At 42.7% G+C, this 25185-nt stretch overlaps 1 protein-coding gene across 13 annotated transcripts in view; it reads right to left on the bottom strand.

Moving 5' to 3' along the window:
• The window catches only part of SEMA5B (semaphorin 5B), a 585589-nt gene that overhangs the window by 485006 nt on the left and 75398 nt on the right, over window positions 1-25185 (bottom strand). Inside the window, exon 1 of one of the 13 annotated variants that reach the window (XM_061609100.1) lies at window positions 5507-5525. The exons of the other annotated variants lie outside the window; for them this stretch is intronic. The gene's annotated coding sequence lies outside the window, so the exon portion shown is untranslated. Of the gene's footprint in view, window positions 1-5506; window positions 5526-25185 lie in introns of those variants that run through there. 13 annotated transcript variants of the gene reach the window in all.

Raw genomic sequence — 25185 nt, 5'->3', positions numbered from 1 at the left:
GCAAAAAGGTGAGAAAAGGATGAAGGAAGCATTATATCACAGTTTGTTTATACAGTAGGGCCCCGCTAATATGGCGGGTTAGGGACCAGGCCCCCACCGTAAAGCGGAAATAGCCGTAAAGCGGGGCCCCATAGACTATAATGGGCCGCATCGCGCAAAAATGACATCAAAATGGCGTACGACGGAAAAAACCCACTGTATCAGCGGAACAAGCGCTGTAAGAGCAGGGCCTTTCCCTAATTGAAAACCACCACATGAATGAAGTGCCGTAAAGCGGAACGCTGTAAAGCGGGTCCCTACTGTAACTAAGATTGATATCTTCCCTAATCAGCTAAAAAAAAAAGCTAGAGCATTAAAATCAACTAAACGGCAGCTTTTAAAATAAAAGCAGGCAAGACACTAATTCATTTGGGGGGGGGGACACGCCATAAAAAACTACCAGATGCCATTAAAAGCTCAAGAGAAGAGGACAGACTTTACAAGGTGCCTGCAATATAATAATGAAGGTGCTTGGTAAACATAAATTGGAAGTGAGTTTCGCAATTTGGATGCCATCACAGGCCCATTCTCCAAAAGCCATCCGCTGAACTTCAAAGAGCAAAAGCATCCAGAAAAGGATCTTCAAAAAAGATCTTTACAAGAGGGCAAGCTCATATGGGAGAAGCTTGTTTGCTCTGTCAGTTCACACAAGAAAAGAACAGTCCTGGTGGATCAGACTAAAGGCCTATCTAGCCCAGCATCCTGCTCTCACAGTGGCTAGCCAGATGCCCACAGGAAACCCCCAATAAAACATCCACCCTTCTACAGATTCCTCTTTCTGTTTTTCTAGTAGCAGCCTCATAGCAAGGGGCACCCATCCCACTACTCACACACACAAACCAAAGCAGAGTATATAAAAATGACAGGCAATTTGCTAATTAAAAGTATAATGGGGCATTGTCAACATTCTAATGAATGTCCATAGGCTATCAAAAGTAGTGAGGTTCCAAAATAGGCCACAAATTATGTTTTCCATTCTTGTACTTGCTTATTTACCTGGGCAGGAGGGTGTTCAGAAATCTAGTAATGCGTCAAAGTTGAACACCGTAAATGTAAAGCCTACACTGAAGATATAGTCAAAGATACGCTGAGGTTTTCTACTGTAGCCAATAGCAACCTTTTAAATAACAACAAAACAGCTGAGAGGAAAACCTTCTATGATTGCACATGCTTAGAATATAGAGTCAGAGGTTCCTGCGTTTTGCTAACCATCCCTGAAAAACACAAGGTCTTGAGAAAATTTAGTGCCTACTCATTTACAAATATTTATATGGAAAGTTTCTCCAAGTAGAGCAGCCAGAGGTACATTTGCCTGAAATGATCCAAATGCCCTTACTCCAAGGCTGGCATCAAATCCATGCTTCTACGGCCTCAAAAGAAAACAAATGCATTCGTGAGGCTGCTTGAGCCAATAGAAGCTAGGTTTTTACCCCACAGGCAAACTCAAGAAATCAATTGAAGAGTGGGATGGAAAAATAGTACTTGCAAACAAGCTTTAAAGAGCTCAATTTAGCTTATCGAAGAAGCGGTTAAGAGAGTCAGCTTTGTCTGAAAACAAGCCAGTTTCATTACTGGAGCTTATGAAACAGAAGGTGAAGAAATGGCAGTCTAAAGCATGCACACAAAGAAAGGATCTCTCATGCCTTAATCTAGCAGACAAAGGCATACCAAAAAAATGCAACAGCTAAAAATTTGAACATACTTGTAGGCAGCAAAAGCTACTAATTAATATTATGTGCTTCTAAAAGCAGACAGAGGTAGAGGTCATTTATTGGAGCGCTTTTTGTTAACTACACTAGTTACTGAAGTTTGGAGTAATGCAAGGAAGCATTAAAAGGCAGCTTTAAATTTAGCATTACAAGGCAACAGAAGTCAGATTGATTCATTACTGTGAACTGGAGGAAGGTATGAAGGGTTACCTGACCAGACGTGCTCCTATATCAAAATAAGACCCCATATGTACTTTTATCACAGATGCGGTGGAGGTAGAGGATGAAAGCAGATTAAGGACATTCATCTGCAGAGTTCACTCTGAAGACTGTACGGCTTGTGAGCATTTTATGGCTTTTCACTATCAGTTCTACAGAGCTGGTTCCATTAAACATTTAATTTGACTCGTATGGACTTACTTTTAGCTGACTTTGCCTCTGGATTTCAATTAGAAAACTGCACACCAACAATTTCCTCTCAGATTTTCAAATAGGTAAAATCCTTCAGTAACTCAAGTCAATCAAAACACAAGTCAATCAAAACAACCATATAAACCTTCGGGCTTGCTTACATTATCACTTATGCGGCAACGATAAGATCTTAATGGATTTCAACCTTGTATTTGTTGTGTCCAACAGCAGGGCAAATATGAACAAAGTGATAGTTAAGGATAAAAGCTTTAGGCCCTATCACTTGCATCCAATGTCATCTTAAGCTAACTGTGCACAAAATAATATCACAGACAGTAACTAAGGTGGACAGGAAGCTAGAGGAAGTACTGACTCTCTAATGGGAGAAAATCAATGCAGGTCTTCCGCCCACTTGATGTTACCTCAGGGCTCTGAGCAACAATCTCAATAATGTGCAAATGAGTCTGAGGCGAAACAGACAATTTAAAATAACAACCCCCAACTTTAAAACCTTGGGTCCTTTCACTATGTTACAAATATAGTTTTCAAACATAAAAACTCTTTATGAACAGGACTTGGTGAGATATTAAATGGATGTTCATGTTATTAAGCGTTTGACATCCACTTTCAGACAGTGAACAGAAGGAGGCATAATGTACATCAGAATATTTGGAAATGTAAGAAGAGTCCTCCTGGATCAGACCAAAGGCCCATCTAATCCAGCATCCTATTCTCACACTGGCCAATCAGATGCCCATGGGAAGCCTGCCAGCAGGACCTGACTGCAACAGCACTCTCCCCACTGGTGATGCCAGCAACTAGCATTGAGACATGCTGCCTCTGACACTGCAGGTAGTACACAGGCAGATTACAAATTGTCTAAATCCTCTCTTAAAACCACCCAAGTTGGTGGACATCATTACATCTTATGGGAACGAATGCCATAGTTTAACTATGTGCTGTGTGCAGAACCTCATTTTATCTGTCCTGAACCTTCCAACATTTGAATAAAGAATTCTTGTTAGAAAAGGTCAATGTAACCAAGCCTGAAAAACCCAGCGTTTTGTTGTTGTTTGTCTATACGGAGAGATCCTATCAAATTTAAAGGTAGGAATTCGAATTAAATGTATGTGACCTGGTGGATTCTTTTTCTTTCTTTAAAAAAAAATAACATAGCTTTATGTTCCTGGTCTATTAACAATGGGCTTCACATTGTTCATTCTCAGCCATTTTAAAATACACATACACAAACGTTTTTTCTATTGAATGCTTCCCATCCTAACTCTAGTGTGGCTTTTTAGTTTCATTCTCCCAACCATCAATAGGGATATTGTTTAATCTCACAAGAGACAAATAATTTGTGGGCGAATGAATTTTGTTGTTGTTACATTCCTCCGGATTAAAAGAAATATGCAACTCACAGTGAGGAGAAATAAGGGAGCAAGGATGCAAGAGGGTGAAAAAAAACCCCACATTCTTAACAAATACAGTGGTTCAAACAATTCCACTGACAGTGAATTCCAGAGACTCCTGAATGTTTGGCAAGAATGCATAAAGCAAGCGTCTCAAATTTGCTTGCAAAATGCTATTTGTCTCCAGATCAAGTGGCAGAAGATTGCAGAATAGCTACATGATGTTTATTTCCTGTTCTTGGACTGTAACACAAAAAGTGAAACCTCTCTAGGATCAGTTAGGAGAGTATACAAAGAAGTCTGGTTTTTGTCAAAAGTTGTCTTGATTTGTGTGTGCATCTCCATCTTGAACAAGAGTCTGAAAAGTAGCAGAAACAATGCATTTCTTGCACAAAATTACAGAACCTTCCCCAACTCAGGAGCACAATTTTACACAGACAAAGCCAAACTTTAATTAACATACAAAAATGAAAGAAACATACAAAGGTTCAAAAGACACCTGAGCAGAGCTTAGAAGTAGTTAGTTACAAAAAACAAGTTACTTGTAATTTATTACTTTTTTGAGGAACGAGTGCATAATTTTACATTTTGATTGTAATAGGAGTAAAGTTATTACTTTTGAGGAGTAATTGTAATGTTTCTGACATTACTGTTGGGCTTTACTGGGAGGGAAGAGGGGGAGTCTCCTCCTCTGATTAGTAGATGAAAATCATGTGCCTCAAACTGGGCTTCTGCACAGAGTCACTCTTCCCTCCTGCTCTGTGGGTGTTTTGGAGGCGACAAAGGAAGAGGAGGAGAGCAAGATGGGGGGGGGGGGTGGAGTGCAGAAAACAAATTGTTTAAAAATGGACGGTGGTAGTGAAGAATGGAGTAGAGGGAGAAAGGAGCCGGAGGGCAAGGATGTGAATGAAGGAGGCAGCAATGGAGATAAAGAACTGTGGAAATAAGAGACGATGGGGGTGTGGGGTGTGTGTGTGTGAATACTGTGTTTGCACTTTGCGTGTGAAGCAGCCTCCGCCACCCTCCCAGCTACTTTGCTGCATTTGCAGTGTTTTAACTTTTTTGCATTTCAGAGGAAAATGTTTGCTTGGGTGGGTGTGCCTTAAGTTCGTGGCAGGGAAGTGGTTGAGTGAGAGAGATGACGCTGGCTAGCAGAGTGTGTGTCTGGGGGGGTTACACTTGCTTTGACTTGCAAAAATCTGAGCAGTGGCCTCTGCCTCCTTCCCCACCTCCCTTACTAGTGACCACCACTGCTACCTTATGGATGAAAAGAACTATTCTACTATGTCTCTCTGTGTTTATTTTAAATGTTTTAGGCTACTTAGGTGTGCAGCAGCCAAGGCCAGCACCTTGTATGCACTCTTGTGTTTTTTTTAAGTTACTTAACTGTAACTGTAGTGATCACTTTTGAGTAACGGTAAAGTAATCAATTCCTTGCAGGTCAATTGTAATGGTAATTTATTCCTTTTTGGGGCCATGTAACAGTAATTGTAATTTATTCCTTTTTAAAAGTAATCTTCCAAGCTCTGGATCTACAATTGGCATTGCTCAATGTGTACACAACCCAAAATAAAAACATACATAATAAAGATTTAATCTGTCTTTTCTGTCAGCTGCCAGAGCGGTTATTGCAAGTGCATGGACAATCCTGAAGGAATTAATTTAAATATATAGTATTCCCGAGTTTGGCAAATAGCTCTTTTAGAACAATTAACGGACAAAAGGAGGTTAGCAAGTGGTCAAAAAACTAAAAATGCACTTTTTCCTATTTGGTCTGATTTTATTACATACATAAATTATACTCAAAATAACAGGTCTCATATGTGGCTGGCATAAACTTTATAAAATCTGAATGTAAGACTACCTGAGAGAGAGAAGAAAAACGACTAGACTAATTTAACTCAACTTATGTTTCATAATTATTTTCCTACTTACCTGGATTTTCTATATAATCAATGAATGGATCGATACCTTCCTTTGAGCATTATATCAGACAGATCTGTCATTCCAACATTGCATGCATCAGAGAGAGAGTCTAAGATGTAATATAAGGGATTTTAGTTCAACAGATGTAGATTTTGCTTATGCCTTCAGGTATTGGAAGCTATTTTTATTTTTGCTGTTCACCTTACTGTTTTCCATGTAGATAAAATTGTAGATATATATAAATGATAATTTCGTCAATAAATTTAAAAACTAATTTAAAAAGACATTTGAGGATTGCACAGTGGTTTGTACAGAAAGACAGGCACAATTATGCTAAAACTGCAATCTTGAAATCACATACCCCATGATATTCCCATTTATTTCAGTGACATGGCTTTCAGATGCTTGAGACATTGAGTGACATATATAAAGGCTAATCATCTATATAATGTATTTAAATATCCAGGATTCCAGCAGAGGTCTCTCTATGCCCTACCTGGTGATGCCAGGATTGCAGCTGAGAGCCTCTGTATATAAGGCAATTGCTCTACCGCTGAGCCTCAGTCCTTCCTTCCTTTGTAAGCAGATGCCCAGTTGGATTCCACCTAATAACTACAATCCTAGGGGAAGGATTGTAGCTCAGTGGTATAGCATCTGTTTTGCATGCACAAGGTCCTGGGTTCAATCCCCAGCATCTCCAGGTAGGTTAGGAAGAAACCTCCTGAAACCCTGGAGAGCTACTGACAGTCAGAATAGATAATACTGAGCTAGATGGACCAATGGTTTGACTCAATATAAGTCAGCTTCTTACGTTCCTACTATCCAACAGACATCTCTACTAACTAAAGGGAGAGGATATTATATTAACCAATTCACCCTTCTTCCCTCGAGCCTTCCACATCACCTTATTCTGGAGCTGGAACTGATTTTTTGGAGATGCTGGGGCCTGAAGTGGGGAGAAGAAATCAGCAGAAATTGCCTCTCCTCTTCTTCCAAAAGTGCAAAGGCATCTACTGTATTGAAAGCCCTTAGAAGTGAGTAGAATGGCACCAACTGCATTCCAATCATTTAACAAAATGTGTCTCATGCTATGGACAACTCCCTAGCGAAGAGACAGGACCCAAACCTCACCATTTCATTTTTAAGAAGATTCTGATATAGATTAGACAAAAGAAAATGTAGGCCCGGTATCTTGTCAGTGTTCTAGTATAAAGGATCTTGTTTCAGGTCTGTTTAATGAATAAATTAATGCCACCCATATTATTCTACCTTACACATCATGGTTCAGGCAATATATGAATTGACTGTGTCCAACTTATGGTCTTCCATAATACACCAAGATCTTCAACAGAGACTTTTCTCGGGCACCCCTGCCACTAAAAGAAGTGGCTGGCTATGGGTAAAGGGCCTTCTTGGTGGTGGTGTCCAACTATGGAATGCTTTCTCCAGGAAGTCTTGCCTATCATCAATGATGATGTCATTTCCATATCAAGTGAGGATCTTTATATCCTCCCAGATCTATGAATCCAATCTGTTCCATCACTGCTGCTGTTTTAAGCTGATCTTTTTAGATTTAATGCTTTTACTATTGTATGTTTTTAATTGTTTTCATTGTGGGGGTTTTTTATAAGCTGCCTGGAAATTTGTTTAAAGGGCAATGCAGAAATCCATCTCATAAATAAGTATTATAGAACGTTCTGTTAATTTTCTCAGGAATCCTTTCCTCATCACCTATATTAAACCATGTAACCATGCTTTTGCAAAAAACATTAAAGCAATATTTACCATTATTTACATAAATAAACCAAGATACAATATGTTTTCTTACATTCATGTGTGCAAAACATGTTGAGTGTTTGGTGCAATATTAACACAAAAGCAAGCTTCCCTGAAAGATTAGATGAACCAATGTGTGTAAAGCAGGTAGCTCTTATCTAATGCTGACAGTGCTTTGCACATTTGTTTATCTTGGATCTCCAAGGAGGATGTTAAAAGAAAGAGGGCAGGCAATGCTGAGGGAGGAATTCTATCTGCCTTGTCCATATTGCTAAAATGGGCAAAGGCCAATAAATTCATCACAGAAAAGGGATATAATTCTCCAGGTCTCTAGTGTCATATTTACAAGGCTGCTTCCTGAAGTTCTTTGTCCCAATCTTAGTTCTGAGACAAAAAAATGTTCACAGGCTCCTCTGCAACCTACTGGATCCATTCACACTCTACTATTCACTGGAAGGTTCAACGCAGGCTCATTGCTTGGAAGATGGATAGCTTTAAAATTACCTCATTTGGCTTGACTCATTATAAAGTTTATAATGAGCCAAATGTATGGAGTTGATTTCAGTCTATAACGTAGACAGAGAAACCAGCACCCTGGGAATCTTTGCTTGTGGATGTTCCTAGGATCCACAGAAGCTCATTTACCAAAGTTAAGCATATACACAGTCAGGTTTTGTTCCTTGGTGTTTCTGGTCAAGATCAAAATCAATTCTTGGTCAATTCATGCTTCAAAACAAGTGTTAAGCACCATCAGAACATTTATCCTATGCGCATTTACTCAGAAGTATGTTCCAAGGTGTGTAATGATACCTTACTCTCAGGTAAGAAACACAGGATTGCTGCCATAAGATTTAAGATCATTATAATGTATCTACAGCATTCCATGGGGGTGGGGGGGCATGCATACATCAGGCAAGCAAGGATGGCAGACCAGCAGGCGAGCAAGCCAGGCATGAGGTGGGCGAGGAAGCAGGACGGGAGAGCAAGACAGCCCAGGCAAGCCATGAAGGAACAGTCAGGACTACCTGGGCTACCTCCTTGTCAACCATCCTGCTCTGCTGTTGCTGAGGGAGAGAAGCATGGTTGTGGGGGAGCTGCCACAGCCACTCCCCACTGTTCCTGAGTTGCTCACCTCAGCTGGCCACTTCCGTCCTCCTCACAGGATAATGTCTACAGGGGAGAAGAGAAGGAAGCTTAGTCAGCTGTTTGGGGGGGGGAAGAGGAAGCTTAGCAATCCATTGGGGGGGGTGACCTGCTCGGGAGTCCCTGTGTTTGTTTCTGTGTATGAGAGTCCCTGGGGTGGATGGGGGTTGTGAGTCCGTGTGGGTGTGTTTGGGAGTACCTGGGGGGTTATGAGTCTGTGTGTTTGGGAATCTCTGGAGAGTGAGTGAGTGAGTGAGTGAGTGAGTGAGTGAGTGAGTGAGTGAGTGAGAAAGAGAGAGAGAGAGAGAGAGAGAGAGAGAGAGAGAGAGAGAGAGAGAGAGAGAGAACGAACCACCCTGGGGGGGTCCCTTCTGGGGGGGCAGAGCCCCCTTACTTAACAAAAATATTGAAAGGCCCTTGTTTACAATAACCCACATTTCCTAAAAATCAAGACAAATAAAAACTCTTCAGACACCAGAGTCCAAAATTACCTCTATGTTTCTGACACATTACAGGACTCTGTGGACTTCACAGGGATGAGGTACACTTACAATCTCCACTCCTTCCTGATACATCTGATATGTTTCAGAATCTAGGCATTAGCCTTGGGGCACTTTAAGATTAACAGGCAGACACATGGGTATAGATAAAAACATTGTAAACTGTTAAGCAAAATTTACATGAATTGCAAGAGGTACACATTCAGACAGCTCCTCTTGCATATCATAATTATTCAACCCCATTGTTGACAATATTTTCCTCTATAAGTGCATACAGGCGTTCATGTGCACCTGCACGTCTGTATCTGTCAACTAAGGTAAACACTTCATGCATCTGATGGTGGGTTGTGTAGTCCACAACAAATCTGTCAATCTTTAAGATGTAACAAGATCTTTTTGTTTTCTTTTTGGTGGTGCAACAGACTAACTTGGCTACCCCTCTGGAAGTTACTAGGCAATAACCTGCATCTCAGCAGCTTCTGTGTACCGACAATAGGGAAATTTTACTTGCAGAAAATCGATCCGTGGTTTTTTACATTCTAGCTTTATTTTTCAATAGGCACACACAACTATATTCAAGATAGATACATCAAGGGTCGGATAAGCTTTACAAGTAGTATATGCATCTTAAATGAGTGCTGCCAAATACAAGACACAGAAGAAAATCAACATACACACACGGTCAAAATTCCAATCGTTCTAGTCCCAGACACCTGCAAGAAGTTCTGAAACAAGATGCCACTGCATTAAACAGCAAGTGTGATTATGGTGGTAGCTTTCCTCTTCTCTCTGTGCACACCTGCAGTTTCCATTCATGTTTAAAAGCAGCAAGGAAGGCATCAATATACTTTCTTGTGAAAACAGCCTATTTCTCCCCCTCCCAACTCTAAGAAGAAAATGTGACTTGCTTAGCTTTTCTCTCATATTTGCTCTTTATGATAATCATGCAACTACAGTGATGCAAGGGAGGGGAAAAAAACCCTGTTGGTGACACAATAATAAATGACATCCTTATAACATGTAAGCTGTGGAGCATAAAAAGTTGAGAATAATGAAACATATTTTTTCTCCCCCTACGAAAGAAAGCAATACATCTGAAAATGCAAATAAATGAAATGAACTAAGACTCTGATCAGACTCTAGTCTAGGCTATGGTGGGGTGGGGTGGGGTGGGGCGGGGCGGGGCGGGGCGGGTCAGGCAGAGAATGGAAATGACAAGCAATGACAACTCATCAAAACTGGAAATATTTTTTCCAACAACAGACAGCAGTGGAAGTCTCTTCTTTTCCTTCGGCATGGGCTTCCACATCAACGGGAGTCACCTACAGAATATAGGTCTCCTCCTATTACAGATACAATCCCTTCGCATAGCACAGAGGTCATGGGAGGGAGAGCTAAGAGAGAAAAAAGGTTCAAAAATGAGGAAAAAACTTTCCAAGTGTTCTTTGTCTGCTTATCAGACACCCCTGCAGGTGAGTGGAAGAGACCCTTGCCCTTGAGTTTTATATCTAATAGATGGCATCCAACACATACCTTCTAAAGATACAAAAATCTGGCCACATTAAGATCTTACTCTTCATCAAATTGAGAAGTACTGACGTGGTCAAGCAGGTACAATGCCAGGCTAGAAAATAAGAAATCTGGGTTCAAGTTTTGCTTAGCAATAAACTCAGTTGTTGTACATGAAACAAGTCACCACAACTCAACCTTTGTTTCACTGTCAAGTTCAGCCAACTGATGAAGCACGTTGTCCTTGCCTATGGAACGCCCACTCTGCCTACGTGCTCTACCTACCACTTTGTCTCATCTTATCCTCAAAGGGCTAATTAGTTCATGACAAACTAAATCAGAATAAATAAAACCCACCCAGCACAGACAATGCCATGCCTTTGCAGGTGAAATATATGCAAACTCTGCCATATACAGTTTCCAAACTGACAGAAAGAACGACCATTCCAAGGATCTAAGAGCACTATGGAACAGAAAATTTCCAAAGATGAAATTTTCTAGTACTTTATTTTTCTGTTTCATAAGTTCATTAGTAACAATAAATGGATGCAACTACAAATACAATAAGTTGTATTCAGTTACGTCCGACTCAGAGCAGACCCATTGAAATTAACCTAATTTGGTCATACCTGTTAACTTCAATGGGTCTACCTTGAGTAGGACTAGTATTGAATACTACCCAATATTAGGCAAGCTCTGTAGTTTTAAAAGTTTTTATCTTAGATTACTAAATAAAAGTAAAATAAACATGTTAAATTAGATCATTGTCTAGGGGCCCTGGGCATCAGAAAATGTTCCAATGCAAATGACCCTATGCATAGGAAAATTGTGCAATTCAAAATTTTCTGGAAAACCCACATCACTAATGTAACTGTGCTCAGATCCCAAATTGCATTCTGTTAAAATCCAAAAGGTATTTAGGGCTTATTCCTATGATAATCAGTGTGAGCGTGTTGGTTATCGGGAGAGGACTGGCTCATAGGGCTTATCCACATGGGAGCATTTCTTTATAGCAAATACAGCACCTTGAAAATGTAATCAGACTCCTGACCAATGCTCTCATATTACTGAATTACAAATGGTACACTGTAATTTTGTTCTGTATGATGTTTTATTTTGAAACACTGAAACTCAAAATTAATTATTGTAAAGCAGCACTGGTTTTATGTTGGGAAATGTTTGTAAGAAGCATAAAAAACTGATTCATGTTGCTTGTATAAGCATTCAATCCCCCCCCAATTAATATTTGGTAGAGCCATATTTTGCTGCAATACCAGCTTTAAGTTTTTGGGGGCAGATAAGTACCAGCTTTGCACACAGTGTCGGAGGGATTACACATTTGCTCCAGGTCGTTCAGGTTGGTTGGATGTCCACAATTTTCAAACAGCACCACAGATTCTCAATGGGATGGAAATAAGGACTTTGACTGGGTCACTGTAGGATATTCACCTTTTTGTTCTTGAGCCATTCCAATGTTGCTTTGGCCTTGTTGTGCTGAAAAGTTAGTTTCCTCCCAAGCTTCAGTTTTTTAGTGGACTGAAGCAGGTTCTCTTGCAGTATTTCTTTGTATTTTGCTCCACCCATTCTTCCTTCAATTTTAACAAGATGCCTAATCCCTGCAGATGAGAAGCATCCCCACAGCATGATGCTGCCACCACTGTACTTCACTATAGGGATGGTGTGTCTTGAGGCATGAGCAGTGTCAGGTTTGTGCCACACATAGAGCTTTGAGTTTTGGTCAAAAGCTTTATCTTAGTCTCATCTGACCACAAAACCTTTTCCCGTATTACAGCTGGGGCACTCTCATGCTTTCTGGCAAACTCCAGACATGCTTTCAGATGGTACTTTTTGAGTAACAGCTTCTTTCTTGCTACCCTCCCATACAGCCAGTGTTATGCAGAGCACTTGATATGGTTGACAGCTCCACTCCCAGCCACTGAACTCTGCAGCTCGCTCAAAGTGATTGCTGGCTCTCTGCGGCTTCTCTCACAAGTCTCCTCCTTGTTCGAGCACTCAATTTTGAGGGACAGACTTTTTTTGGCAGTGCCTGGGTGGTGTGATGCAGCCTCAACTTCCTGACTATTGATCCAATTGTGCTCACTGGGATATCCAAACACTTGGCTATTATTTTGTACCCTTTTCCTAATCTATGCATTTATATTATTATTGTATACTTCTGTAGCATGCTCTTTGGTCTTCACTTTCCTTCAGAACCACAGCCTGACCAATAATCCTTCAACAGTGGGATTTTTATCCTGACAATGTGACAGCAACTTTAATGATTCACAGGTGGAGGCCAAAGGTAAGGTAACTGTGTTCTCGATAGGCAATTTCTTGTAAACTGGGAGCTTCCACAGCTCTGGGGGTTACAATAATTGATTTTGAGTTTCAGTGTTTCAAAATAAAATATACAGAATGAAATTACATGCACCATTTGTGATTCAGTAATATGAGAGCACATTGGTCAGGGGTCTTAGTACTTTTGCAAGGCACTGTACACTGCTTTTACTATCGTAATATGTTTGCAAGGTCCATGCTTCGTGCTCAATGGTAGCTTCAAATCTGTTGTTTTCGATTCACACAAGTAGGCATTCCTCTGGAAAGGATTAGTGCCATTGTTTCCTTGTGGCCCTGCCCTCTAATTTTACATTTTTACTCCCTCCAGTTGCTGTTACTGGCCATGTGCAAATATTTTTGACCTGCGCAGTATTTCCACTCCCTCCTGCCCCCACCGCTTCCTGAACTTTGGCGGTTGAAAAGAAGTGCAGTCATCTGCCACTTCCCCTTCTTCCTTTTCCCACCTTGCCATCACAGTTCTTTCAGTCATGCAAGCAGCCCTTCCTCCCCTCTTTACACTATCCTATTAGGAGGAGAATGTATTTTGGGACTTGATGAGAACTGAGGTCACCAGCCGCCACCACCATTTTCCCCCTTTGCTGTCTTATCATTTTTCCAATCTCTTCACTTTTATTATTGTTATTATTGTTATTATTGTTATTATTGTTATTATTGCTCTGTGGAGAATTATCAGTATTTATTCATAAGTCTCCACTGGTATCAATGTTGATTCTCAACTCTGTAATGATAGAAAAAACATCAATAAAAGAATTGATCACATTATCAATGCCTGTAGGCCCTGGTGGTCGTTAATGATCCGATTCCTTTTCCCTTTGCTATCTTATTTTTCCTACTGGTGGCCACACTGCCACCAGTAAAGGTAGATTTTGCAGCTTATTGATTGAAGGGGGGAAAATGCAGGAGATAACTCACAGACACCTTCTTTCTCCACTGCCCCTTGCTTTTTCTGAGTTAATTTTTTCCTGCTGGAAAAACAAATCAATATTGATATTTTGAGGAAATATCAGTATTTTCTCAAAATCAAGATATTAATATCAATATTTTTAAGGCGACTTTCAAAAATCCACTTCAGATTTTTTAGAGGAAAAAAATCTGAAACTAGGTGTGGAGAGATGTTGCTTCAAAATTCTCTCCGCAAAGACAGAGAATATAAGAATGATAAAATCCAGTGGCAAGCCCCATTGCCGGTTACAAGAAGTGAAGGAAGTTTACTCAGGGAGAAAGGGAGGAAAGAAGGGAGGGCTGCAGCAAACTGTGGAGGACAGAGCAGTCACAAGTTGCCGGACAAATCACCAGAAACAAAATGGAATTCATCGGAGAGTTAGCGGGCGGAGAAGGGGGAGTAGCTGAAAGTGACGATTCACCCAGCCCACCCATGAAAAACCATCAAAACAAACCGTTTGCAAAGTTGTGTGGAGCGGAGTGGAGTTGTATTGTTCTAAACTTTTTGTATTATCAGAGGATTGGATTAGTATGGATTAAAACTGTGTGATAGCTTCTGTTTGCCAGTAACATCATATGAACCATGCAAATTAAAAGGAGATATGAGTGGCACCAAACACATAGTAAATCACCATGGAGATGAGCCCTTACTTGTGATGACTTCCAATTGTTTCATGGGAACATAAGGAACATAGGAAGCTGCTTTATACTGAGTCAGACCATTGATCCATTCTGATCAGTATGGTCTACACTGATTGGCTTCTTACAGGGAGTTTTTTCCCCAGCCCTGTTGCAGTGATAAATCAAACACTGATCCAGATGAATCTAGCCTATGACAAGAGACATGGGCAAAACCATCTTGCCTTGGCTGAAGCAGTTGGAGTCAGCCTGGCCTGGCCACCTCTTCCATAGCCACACCACACCTAGGTGTTTCTGAGAATAAACTTTTGTTTTCAGATAAACGTCCTAGTGTGTAAAAATCCTGAGCTTTCCAATATGGACAGAGCAATCCAAATCTGGGGAAGCCAGAAGGGGTGCTGGCGGAAGAGGAGCCAGCAGGAAGGTCTGCGGCATCCAACTGCCATTCTGAAGCCTCCAGGTCAGCTGAATACCACCTCAGCTGGGAGCTGCTCGTAGAGACCAGAAAGTGAAAACCAGCTCTCACGAATACCTCTGCTGGGGAATAAGTGCTCACCATAGACTTCCATTGCAATTATTTTCTTAGACTGATCTTTTTCCCAGCATAACTTTTTCCTGGATCGGGACCTCTCTGAAAATGAGTTGAATGTGGCCTAAGTCCACCCCCTCATACTCTTCTCCAACATGCCCCCAGAACACCCCTTTTTCAGGTCTTATGCCAGCTTCACTCGGCTCCCCTTCCGCTGGGCTGGGCTTCCCAGTGGACCCCCAGTGGAGCTGCCTGGTCCCAGCTCCACCGCAGCTGAGCCGAGATGAGGGGCTTCCTGCTGGTGTAGCCCAGCTAAGCCGGGACCCAGCCACCTGAGCAATCCTATGCACACTTACTTGGGAGTGAGCCCCACTGAAACCAATGGGACTTATTTCTGAGTAGAGATGCAGGGACTGTACTATGAGGCTTTTCTTCTTCTTTAACCTAACTCTGCTGTGGCAACTCTTAATGGGAAACTTAATTTAAAAGATATAACTTATTTGGTAGAGTTTGCATCCTGAGATCCAACAGTCAGTGTAAAATGTGCCTACAAGACAGGAGAGATAGAGCAGAGTTTCATTTACTAAGAATTATTTATGGTACTTGGATTTCATTTTCAGTAAATTTACACTGTGTAGGAGTGTCATTTCTCCCCCACAGTTTCATTAGTTTTGGTGTCTAGTGCCTTTATTCTTGAGCCTAGATAGGGCGAAAATCAATAGGTAAAAAACTAAAACACAAAAAAATCTCCTAAAGTGTAACTTAATGGATGTTAGAAAAGATTCATTCTATTGGATTGCTTTAAGCACAATACTGTACTTGAATCCCAACAACCATGATTTGTCTTTACATTTTCCACTATATATTTCAGAGACAAGTACAGGTTGCAAACTCACAATGTGTGTCAGCAAGCCATAAATGTGTCTACACAGAATTTTCTTTAGCAAATAGGTTTGCATCTGGAAAGTGTCTTGTACAAGCAGAAGGCACTTCCATTTATGCAAGGCGTACCCCCCCACACACACAAAGTTTGCCAATTCTCCTTCCTGCTGAAGCACCCTCCACACTGCACCTCTATGATTCTGGAAGGTTCCTCAATGTTTGAAAAAATGGAAATGGACTGCCTTCAAGTTGATTCTGACTTATGGCAACCCTGTGCATATTTATTTATTTATTACATTTATATACCACCCCAAAGCCAAAGCTTGCTGGGTGGTTTACAGCAATTAAAAACAATAAAAATATACAAATTTTAAAACACACAAAAAAAATTAAAAACACAATTTTTTAAAAAAAAATTAAAAAGACATGCTAAAATGCCTGGTAGAAGAGGAAAGTCTTGACCTGGCACCGAAAAGATAACAGGGGTGGCACCAGGCGCACCTCGTCAGAGTGATCATTCCATAATTTGGGGGCCACCACTGAGAAGGCACTCTCCCTTGTGGCCAGCCACCCAGCTTCCCTTAAAGGAGGTGCCTGGAGGAGGGCCTCAGATATTGACCATAGTGTACAGGTGGGTTCATGTCGGGAGAGGCATTCCATCAGGTATTGTGGTCCTAAGCCATGTAGGCTTTATAGGTTAAAAGCAACACCTTGAATTGAACTTGGAAACATACAGGCAGCCAATGCAAGCGGGCCAGAATCGGTTTTATGTGTTCAAACCATCTGGCCCCTGTTACCAATCTGGCCACTGCATTTTGCACAAGCTGCAGCTTCCGAACTGTCTTCAAAGGGAGCCCCACATAGAGCTCATTGCAATAATCTAGCTTGGAGGTTACCAGAGCATGGACAACTGAAGCCAGGTTATCCCTGTCCAGATAGGAGCGTAGCTGGGCCACCAACCAAAGTTGGTAGAAGGCACTCTGTGCCACCGAGGCTACCTGAGCCTCAAGTGACAGAGATGGTTCTAGGAGAACCCCAAGCTACGAACCTGCTCCTTCAGGGGGAGTGCAACCCCATCCAGGACAGGTTGGAAATCCACTATCCAGTCAGAAGAACCACCCACTAGCAGCATCTCAGTCTTGTCTGCATTGAGCCTCAGTTTATTAGCCCTCACCCAGTCCATTGTCGCAGTCAGGCACCGGTTCAGCACATTGACAGCCTCACCTGAAGAAGATGAAAAGGAGAAATAGAGCTGCGTGTCATCAGCATACTGATGGCAATGCACTCCAAAGCTCCGGATGACTGCACCCAACGGTTTCATGTAGATGTTGAACAGCATGGGGGACAGAACTGACTCCTGTGGAACCCCATACTGGAGAGTCCAGGGTGCCGAGCAATGTTCCCAAAGCACCACCTTCTGGAGCCGACCTGCCAAGCAGGAGCGGAACCACCGCCATGCAGTCCCTCCCACTCCCAACTCAGCCAGTCTCCCCAGAAGGATACCATGGTCGATGGTATCAAAAGCCGCTGAGAGATCAAGGAGAATCAACAGAGTCACACTCCCCCTGTCTCTCCCCCAACAGAGGTTATCATACAGGACAATCAAGGCTGTTTCTGTGCCAAAACCAGGCCTGAAACCTGACTGAAATGGATCCAGATAATCGGTCTTATCCAAGCGTGTCTGGAGCTGGCCTGCCACCACTCGTTCAAAGACCTTGCCCAGGAATGAAACATTTGCTACCAGCCTATAGTTATCAAGATTTACTGGGTCCAGGGAGGGTCTCTTCAGGAGTGGCCTCTTTCAGGCAGCCAGGGACCACCCCCTCTCGCAGAGAGGCATTAATCACTTCCCTGGCCCAGCCAGATGTTCCATCCCTGCTACCTTTTATTAGCCAAGAAGGGCAAAGATCCAGCACAGAAGTGGTTGCACGTACTTGTCCTAGCAACTTGTCAACGTCCTCAAGCTGTACCAACTGAAACTCATCCAAGAAATTGGGACAAGGCTGTGCTCTAGATACCTCACTAGATTCACCTGCTATAGCACTGGAATCTAAGTCCTGGCGGATGCTAAAGATTTTATCCTGGAAGTGCCTAGCAAATTCATTACAGCGGGCCTCAGATGGTTCTACCATGTCCTTGGGGCCTGCATGTTATAGCCCCCAGACAATACTGAAGAGCTCCGCTGGGCGGCATATTGATGATTTGATAGTGGCAGCAAACTTTTTTTTTTGCTGCCCTCAGTCCCCCTAAATACAGCTTACCATAGGCACTTACCAGTGTGTGATTGCATCCACTAGGAGTTGGTCTCCATCTTCACTCCTCCTATATTGTTTCATTGCTCTTAGCTCTGGGGTATACCATGGAGCCGTACAAGCTCTACACAGGAGAGGGCACTCAGGAGTAATCATGTCAACCACCCGGGTAATTTCTGTATTCCACAGTTCAACCAGGGTTTCAACAGGAGCACCAGCCCTATCAGCCGGAAAACTCCCCAGAGCTCTTTGGAAACCATCCGGATCCATTAGTCTCTGGGGGCGGACCAGCTCAATAGGTCCCCCACCCTTGCAGATGGGAAAAGCCGCTGTAAGTCTAAACTTCAGCAAGCAGTGATCTGTCCATGACAGAGGGACTGATGTAAGGCCCCCCACATTCAGTTCACCATCTTCATGTCCAGTTGCAAAACCCAAGTCTAGAGTATGCCCTGCTACATGTGTTGGGCCAATGGCATGTCGGGACAGTCCCATGGTTGTCATGGAAACCATGAAATCCTGAGCCGCCCCGGATAACGTGGCCTCGGCATGGATGTTGACATCTCCCAGAACCAACAGTCAATAGTATACCCAAGGCCACCTCCATCAGCTCAGCTAGGGAGTTTGTTGGGCAGCGGGCTGGGCAGTACACCAACAGAATCTCTAGTCTGTTCTGCTGACCCAAAACAAGGTGCAAACACTCCAGACCAGTAGTCACATGGACAGAGTGCTTGCAGAGGGAGATGGAGCTCCTGTAGACCACAGCAACCCCCCCCCAACCCTCAGGTCTACCCTGATGCTGAACCAGGTACCCTGGTGGACATAGCTGGGAGAGACAGACTCCCCCCTGCTCACCCACCCAGGCCGCAGTTATACATGCGAGATCAGCTGCCTCGTCCACAATTAAATCATGAATGTGAGAGATCTTATGATGTACCGATCTGCCGTTTAGGAGCAGCATCCGGAGGTCTGAGAGCTGGCTGATAGGGCAACCAACAAACCTGCGGGTGTGGGGAAGACCGGAACAAGGCACAGCCGTCAACTGCCTGGGCCGCATTCCCCTTACCTGGCAAGTCCTCCTCACAACACCATATCCCCCTCTACCCGTCACTACACTAACTGGGACCCCCTCAAGTCTCCCTGCTTGGTTCTGAGTCCTCTCTCCCAGGCACATGACTCAAGACCTGCCAGTCCCACAAAAAGCCAGGAAATCTACAAAGCAGGAGCCACCTCAGCCAGCCAGCTTATGTATCCCCTCCAGGGAAGGGACAGGTGGACAAAATCAGCAACAGCTGGCTGAACACCTGGAGGCCTGGTCCTGCAAGGCATGGCAACCTGCAGCACAGAAGTCCAACAGGGAGAGGGCGGTGGTGGTAGAAAATGGGGTTTCATGGCAAGTGGTATTCAGAGGTGGTTTACCATCGCCTTCCTCTGAGGCTGAGAGGCAGTGACTGGCCCAAGGTCACCCAGCTTCATGGCTGTGTGGGGATTCGAACCCTGGTCTCCCAGGTCATAGTTCAACACTTTAACCACTACACCACACTGGCTCTCATGTTTAAGGAGTAGTTTTTCAGAGGAATATGATGAGAAAGAGGTCAGGAAAGTCCTATTGGAGTTCCATTCATGCATCTCTGGATCCAATTCATTGTCCTCTTTATCTACCAGTATAACCTCCTCCCATCTCAACTCATAACAGAAGGAGGCAATATTCACACAAAAATAGGCTGTATTGTCTCTACACATACATCTGCGACATCAGTACAAAAATGCCTATATGACAGCTCTTTATTTGTTGGAGATGTTTTGCAGACTTGGCTTGGATCCATACTTAAGATGGGAAACTAACATCCTTAAGTTAAGTTCCCCATCCTCTTTCTCGTAGTTTCCACCCCACTGGAACACTGCTCAGGAGGACTCCTCAACCCTCCAGAGATGCTTTTTGGGGATTTGAACTTGGTGTCAAAAAGATGAATTAGGAAAATCAACAAAAGCAGACCCTAACTCAGGATGGGATAGTCCACAGTCTGCTGCAAGGTAAAGATAGGGCACAGTACTTTCAGCATAACGGGGTTCTTGTTCTACCTCTCAGGGCAGAATTAAGACCTTTTCCACATACCTTCACACACATATTCAGGGATTGGGTGGAACAAGATAAGAAGCACAAGTTAAGTTGAACTTTCATCTCTTGTATGCACGCATTTAAATTCACAAGCTCCTAATGTGGGAACAGTCTCTCACTGTGGGGAGAGATATGCAAGTTTTTTCTTCCACTTTTCAAGAAAGTGGATCACTTGCGCTTCTTATGTGTTTTTCCACCACATGCCTCACACTATGTAACTTCCAAAGCCACTCTAAATTCTTGTGTTTACTCAAAAGGCAAACAGGTTCAGGTTGTCTACAGTTATCAAGAGTCTCAAGAGCATCCCTCCTTACTCTGTGGAAGCAACCAGCATCCCATAGTCAGCTGTTATTAGCTCTGGTTGTTACACAGGTGGCAGAACGTGGGGAAACAGACTATTTCACTTCAGGCTGCAGGTAGAATACCACATTTTTAATGGTCCTCTATTTTTGTTTTTCTAAAAAACTTCTGTGAAGTCATAAACTAGCACACCAGGGAGGTGGATAGGCTAGAACACTGGTTCCCAACCTGGGGGCCGTGAAGTAATCCAGAGGGGGCCGTGAACAGTAAAGAAATGAATTATTTATTAATTTTTTTAAAAAAGTCTTCACTCTCTCTACACTGTCTGCTTTCCGCTGCCGCTGCAGATGACACCTCCCCCTTGCTCCAAACGAGAGAGGAGGCCTTTTGCTGAAGCGCCAGAGCTTCTTTCAGGCACACTAAGGGCAGGAATCTGCCTATAAAATACATGGCAGATGCCAAAGGAGGCTGAGGATGGAGCTACCAGGAAGAAGAGGGGATTACTATCATTGATTCCCGTCTCCTTGCACTGTCGCTACTGGCAACGCCCTTACTTAGAATGAGAGGAGAGGGCTTTTTGTGAAGCAAAAAGAAGCAAGCCTGCAAAGAAAGGCTGCTTTCCCCCTTCCTTCTTGGCAGCCAGCCTGCCTGCCTCCCTTGGGACAGGGGGTCACAATTTTTTTTCAGCTTATAAAGGGGGTCCCATGCTCATAAAGGTTGGAAACCACTGGGCTAGAACATATATCTCCAATGTGATAGGGTTTTTTTCTTACCTGAAATATTTTTTTAAAATGCAGAAACATTTTTTTAAATGGCACTCCCTCCTGGCACATGACAGAATCCACTTTATTGCCTCAGGATTCAAACATCTCATTGGCTGTATTTGGACAATCATGTCTCATAAGCTAAGATATGAGCAACCCTCAACCCCTCCCCAACACACACAGCCACTTCATATCTCCTTTCACATGCAAGGAAAGCAGGAAGTCTCAGTTAACAGTTTCCCATTAACTAATGTTAAAGGCTTCAAAACAAATCAGGATATTAATCCATCTTTAAACCATAGCTTCACATCCTTGCTTGCTTGGAAGCTATGAACTATAGTTATGTTCAGACATAACGAGACTTCCTGGCTTGTACGAAAGGAAGGAATCAAGTGGCCACATGCAGGTGCAAGAGGCTCATTCATATCTCAGTTCCTTCAGCAGAGAGAGAATTATCTGAACACAGCCATTCTGCACGTGTAGGCCAGGCATTAGAATCCTGCATAGCAGCATTAACGAAGGCACACACCGCTTAGCAATTCTCCAGTTTCAAACACTGTTTCAATTAGTGAGCAACCATCTAAGACTTCCAACTCACAATTAACATGAATCATGCATCAATGGCAATGATACACCAGGATACCAAACTCTCAGATGCTGAACCTGCACTCACTAGAAGAAAGTGTTCTCTTATTATGCATTAGGCCTGATGTGGAACAAATGTTAGAAGCTACTAATATGAGACATGCAGGAACAACAGGGGAGAAGGAGGGGGATTGGTATGTATGTTCCACTCTCAACTATGGCATCTCTCTGTCCCGGTTGCAGTCACAGCCATAGTTCAGTCCTGGTACATGATACTTTCATAATATATATCTTTTCTTAGAGCTTTGCTAGGTGAAGTGTCTTTTGTTATTTTTAGTTTTAGACTCAATGATATTTGTTGTTCTCTCCTGTCATCTGATGTTGTCTGATAAAGTATACTTTCTTTCAATATGTGTTGTATTCTCCAAGTGGGTGGGTAGGTGGCGTTTCCTTTGTTGTAGCTGTTGCTTATCCGTTTTCTCCTTTGTATTCTGTGTTTATGTTTGCTTGGATATTCAAAACTTTAATAAGAATTAAACAACAACAACTCACTCCATTTTCAATCCAGCATATCTTAAAATGCATTTCTTGAGGGGCGTGCTTAACACATGGAGTACGCTTTTATGGCAGACTTCTAAGCCCCTGAATAAAAGAGGGCCTTAGTCAAAGTGCTGTCAGAAGCTTAACTATCACAGGCCAAACTGACATTGCATCAAATACAGGAAAACCTGCAGACGTTGTTGGCTTTACACCAGAACTCAAACTGGACCAGAGGCTCTCTCAAGTTAGCTTTGTGCAATTCAGCCATGCCAACACAGAAGCAATGGACGCAGCAGCTTTCTCAGGGCTCTGGTCCTTTGTCTTGGCATGTGTTGGGATTCCTGCTTCAAGAGGATGGGAGGTGCTGTACAACTCATGAAATAGCACCTGCCATTTCCCCTGTGAATCAACTCCAGGGGAGGTCAGGACACTTTGCCATGGGACAGCCAGTAGTTAATAACTCGCAAAAGCTCCAGAAAAAATAGTAACAGTAGTAGTACTAGTAGTAGCAGCAGTAGACCCTTTTGTTGGTAGGTATTTTCTACCCACAGGCTTTCATTTTGGATGAAGCATTGTTGCTTTGTTGGAGATTTAATATAAAGAGACCACACAGGCTTTTGACACCCTGTAAATAGATCATTCTGGCTGGTTACTAACAAAGCTGGACTCCTGAAGAGGCTTTCTTCAGTAAGACTATGAATAAACCAATCTCACTGAAAATTATGCATTGAAGGTGCAGGCCTAAGGCTTTAAAGAACAAAATCAGATGGAGTTTTACAATTGACTTCCAGTGGGTATGGCTTTCTCCTAGAGTTTTCAAATCAATTTCACACAAACAACCACATGAAGTTATTCCAACACTTGTCTTTTCTACCTCTGTCCTCTCCTTACACGAAGATGCTTAGCTTGAAATATCTATAGCAGTTGTGCACCCGTACTACCAATGTTTGAAGGAAACACATATGTATACAACCCCACATTAGGGAACAGATTCATTAATGGTGTTGAATTCCTGGATTGATTAAATCAGACCTGCTAGGCACAGACACCCCAAATCCAGGCCTCCAGAATCCCAATATTGGCTTAAAAATATTAATTTAGAATACCTATATGTTCCTTAAACTGGGTATCCACGAAGCAGCTTTCCACTCACTACTATTTCTATGGTACCAGCTGCGATCTAGCATTAGTAGCTTTTTAATTGTTCAAATGTAATGGACAGGGGAGGAGCTTCACTGTAGGAGGAAATCCCATTTGTACCATTTTCCTAATTGCTACTGCTTCTCCATCTCCCATTCAAGTCAACGATGTGGGAGAAACTAAATGAGATTGCAGCTTCTATTTCTAGCCAATTTCAATTCTAAAATAAACTTTTTTTTACAAGTGCTACATGTGTGCTCTTAATCAAGTAAATAAACTCACATGTTTTCACATACAAAAAAAACTACCCAACAATGAGTGCAGCAGTACACTGCAAGAGCACATGAGCCCTGGCATTTGCTAATCAGAATCAGAAGGCAAAACCATGGCTAGCCAGATGACTGTGTAGAATAGTGGCTTTCAACCTGTGCTGAAACCTTCTAAAGCAAATTAGAAGATCCATAATGACAGGGAAGTCCTCTTCAAAAACAGCTTGCCCACTGCTATTAATCCTGTCCTGCAAAATGGCGCCACAGGGTGTTGGACATTTCTAGGTTGCAATCCCAGACAATGCAGGCAATAGTGAAGCCCAAGAGGCAGAACATGCCCTAGAATAATCTGCAGTAAACGAAAGTTTTGTGGCAAACATTAGGATTTCCACAGCAAGAAAGTCAATGTGCAGAGCTCCCACATTTGCTCAACATGGCAAATGTGCTACTGCACTCTGGTAAGCATGACGAGCCCCAGCTTTCCTTCCAACTTTGCAGTGCAGAGATCATTCCACAGTTCTCTGCCCCCTCTCCAGCTCCAAAACTGGGAAGGCAGCTGAATGTTGCTTGACTGCTACACTGCAAAGGTGATAGAATGGCTTGGAAGCACAGGGTCAAATCAACAAGCCAATACCATCCTTTCTGGCTCCAAACACGATGAATGAGCAAAGAGATAGAGAGTGAATCAGGTGATTGTCTCTCATCGCATAGAGATGCACAGCACGAGGTCAGCGAAGAGGGATTTGGCAATCACAACTGAATAGCCCTTATGATGCATAAAGGGTTCCCTAACAATAGAAACCAAAAGTGTAGCATAGGATGAAATCACACTAAAATCGAGTCACAAGAATTGCAACATACATTAGGCATAAAACCAAGAGCACATGGCTAGTCCTAGAGGTAAGAGATAATTTGTAAACAAGCTAAAGAGTGTCCTAAACAGTGTGCAAGCGGAGGGGACACCAGAGGGATCCATAATCCAAGGAATACAGCGGAAAGCATGCGATTCTATAGAAGTCAGCAACAAAAAAGGCAGACAAGCAAAAAATGGAGAGTAGGCACAGAAAGTTCGGCAAGTAGAGCTAGGAAGAACAAGGAGAAATCATCCAATAAGGCTAGCCCAGAGAAAAATGATGGACGTAGCTGAAGGAGGAGCTTCTGTAATTTTCTTTGCATACGGGCAGCAAAGAAACAGAGCCATAGAAGGAGCTTAAGTGAACACAGTCAATGAGTTGGCTCAGCATTCTCAGTTGGATACAAGCTTCAGGCAGCCACAGCCATTTCCTGATCCTGGTAGATACCAGTGAGGACAGCAGCAGATCAAGGATTTAACAAAATACTAGGGAGCCAGCAAATACTTGGTTTTTTCCTAGCACAATACTAAGTTATCCATTTAAGAAAATGACACTTTACATTGGTTTTATTTCTATGACTCACAGTTCAA

The sequence above is a fragment of the Rhineura floridana genome, chromosome 2 (assembly GCF_030035675.1).
Source record: "Rhineura floridana isolate rRhiFlo1 chromosome 2, rRhiFlo1.hap2, whole genome shotgun sequence".
Taxonomy (NCBI): Eukaryota; Metazoa; Chordata; class Lepidosauria; order Squamata; family Rhineuridae; genus Rhineura; species Rhineura floridana.
Note: the sequence above shows the minus strand (reverse complement) of the source record. Positions and strands in the feature narration are given on the sequence as shown.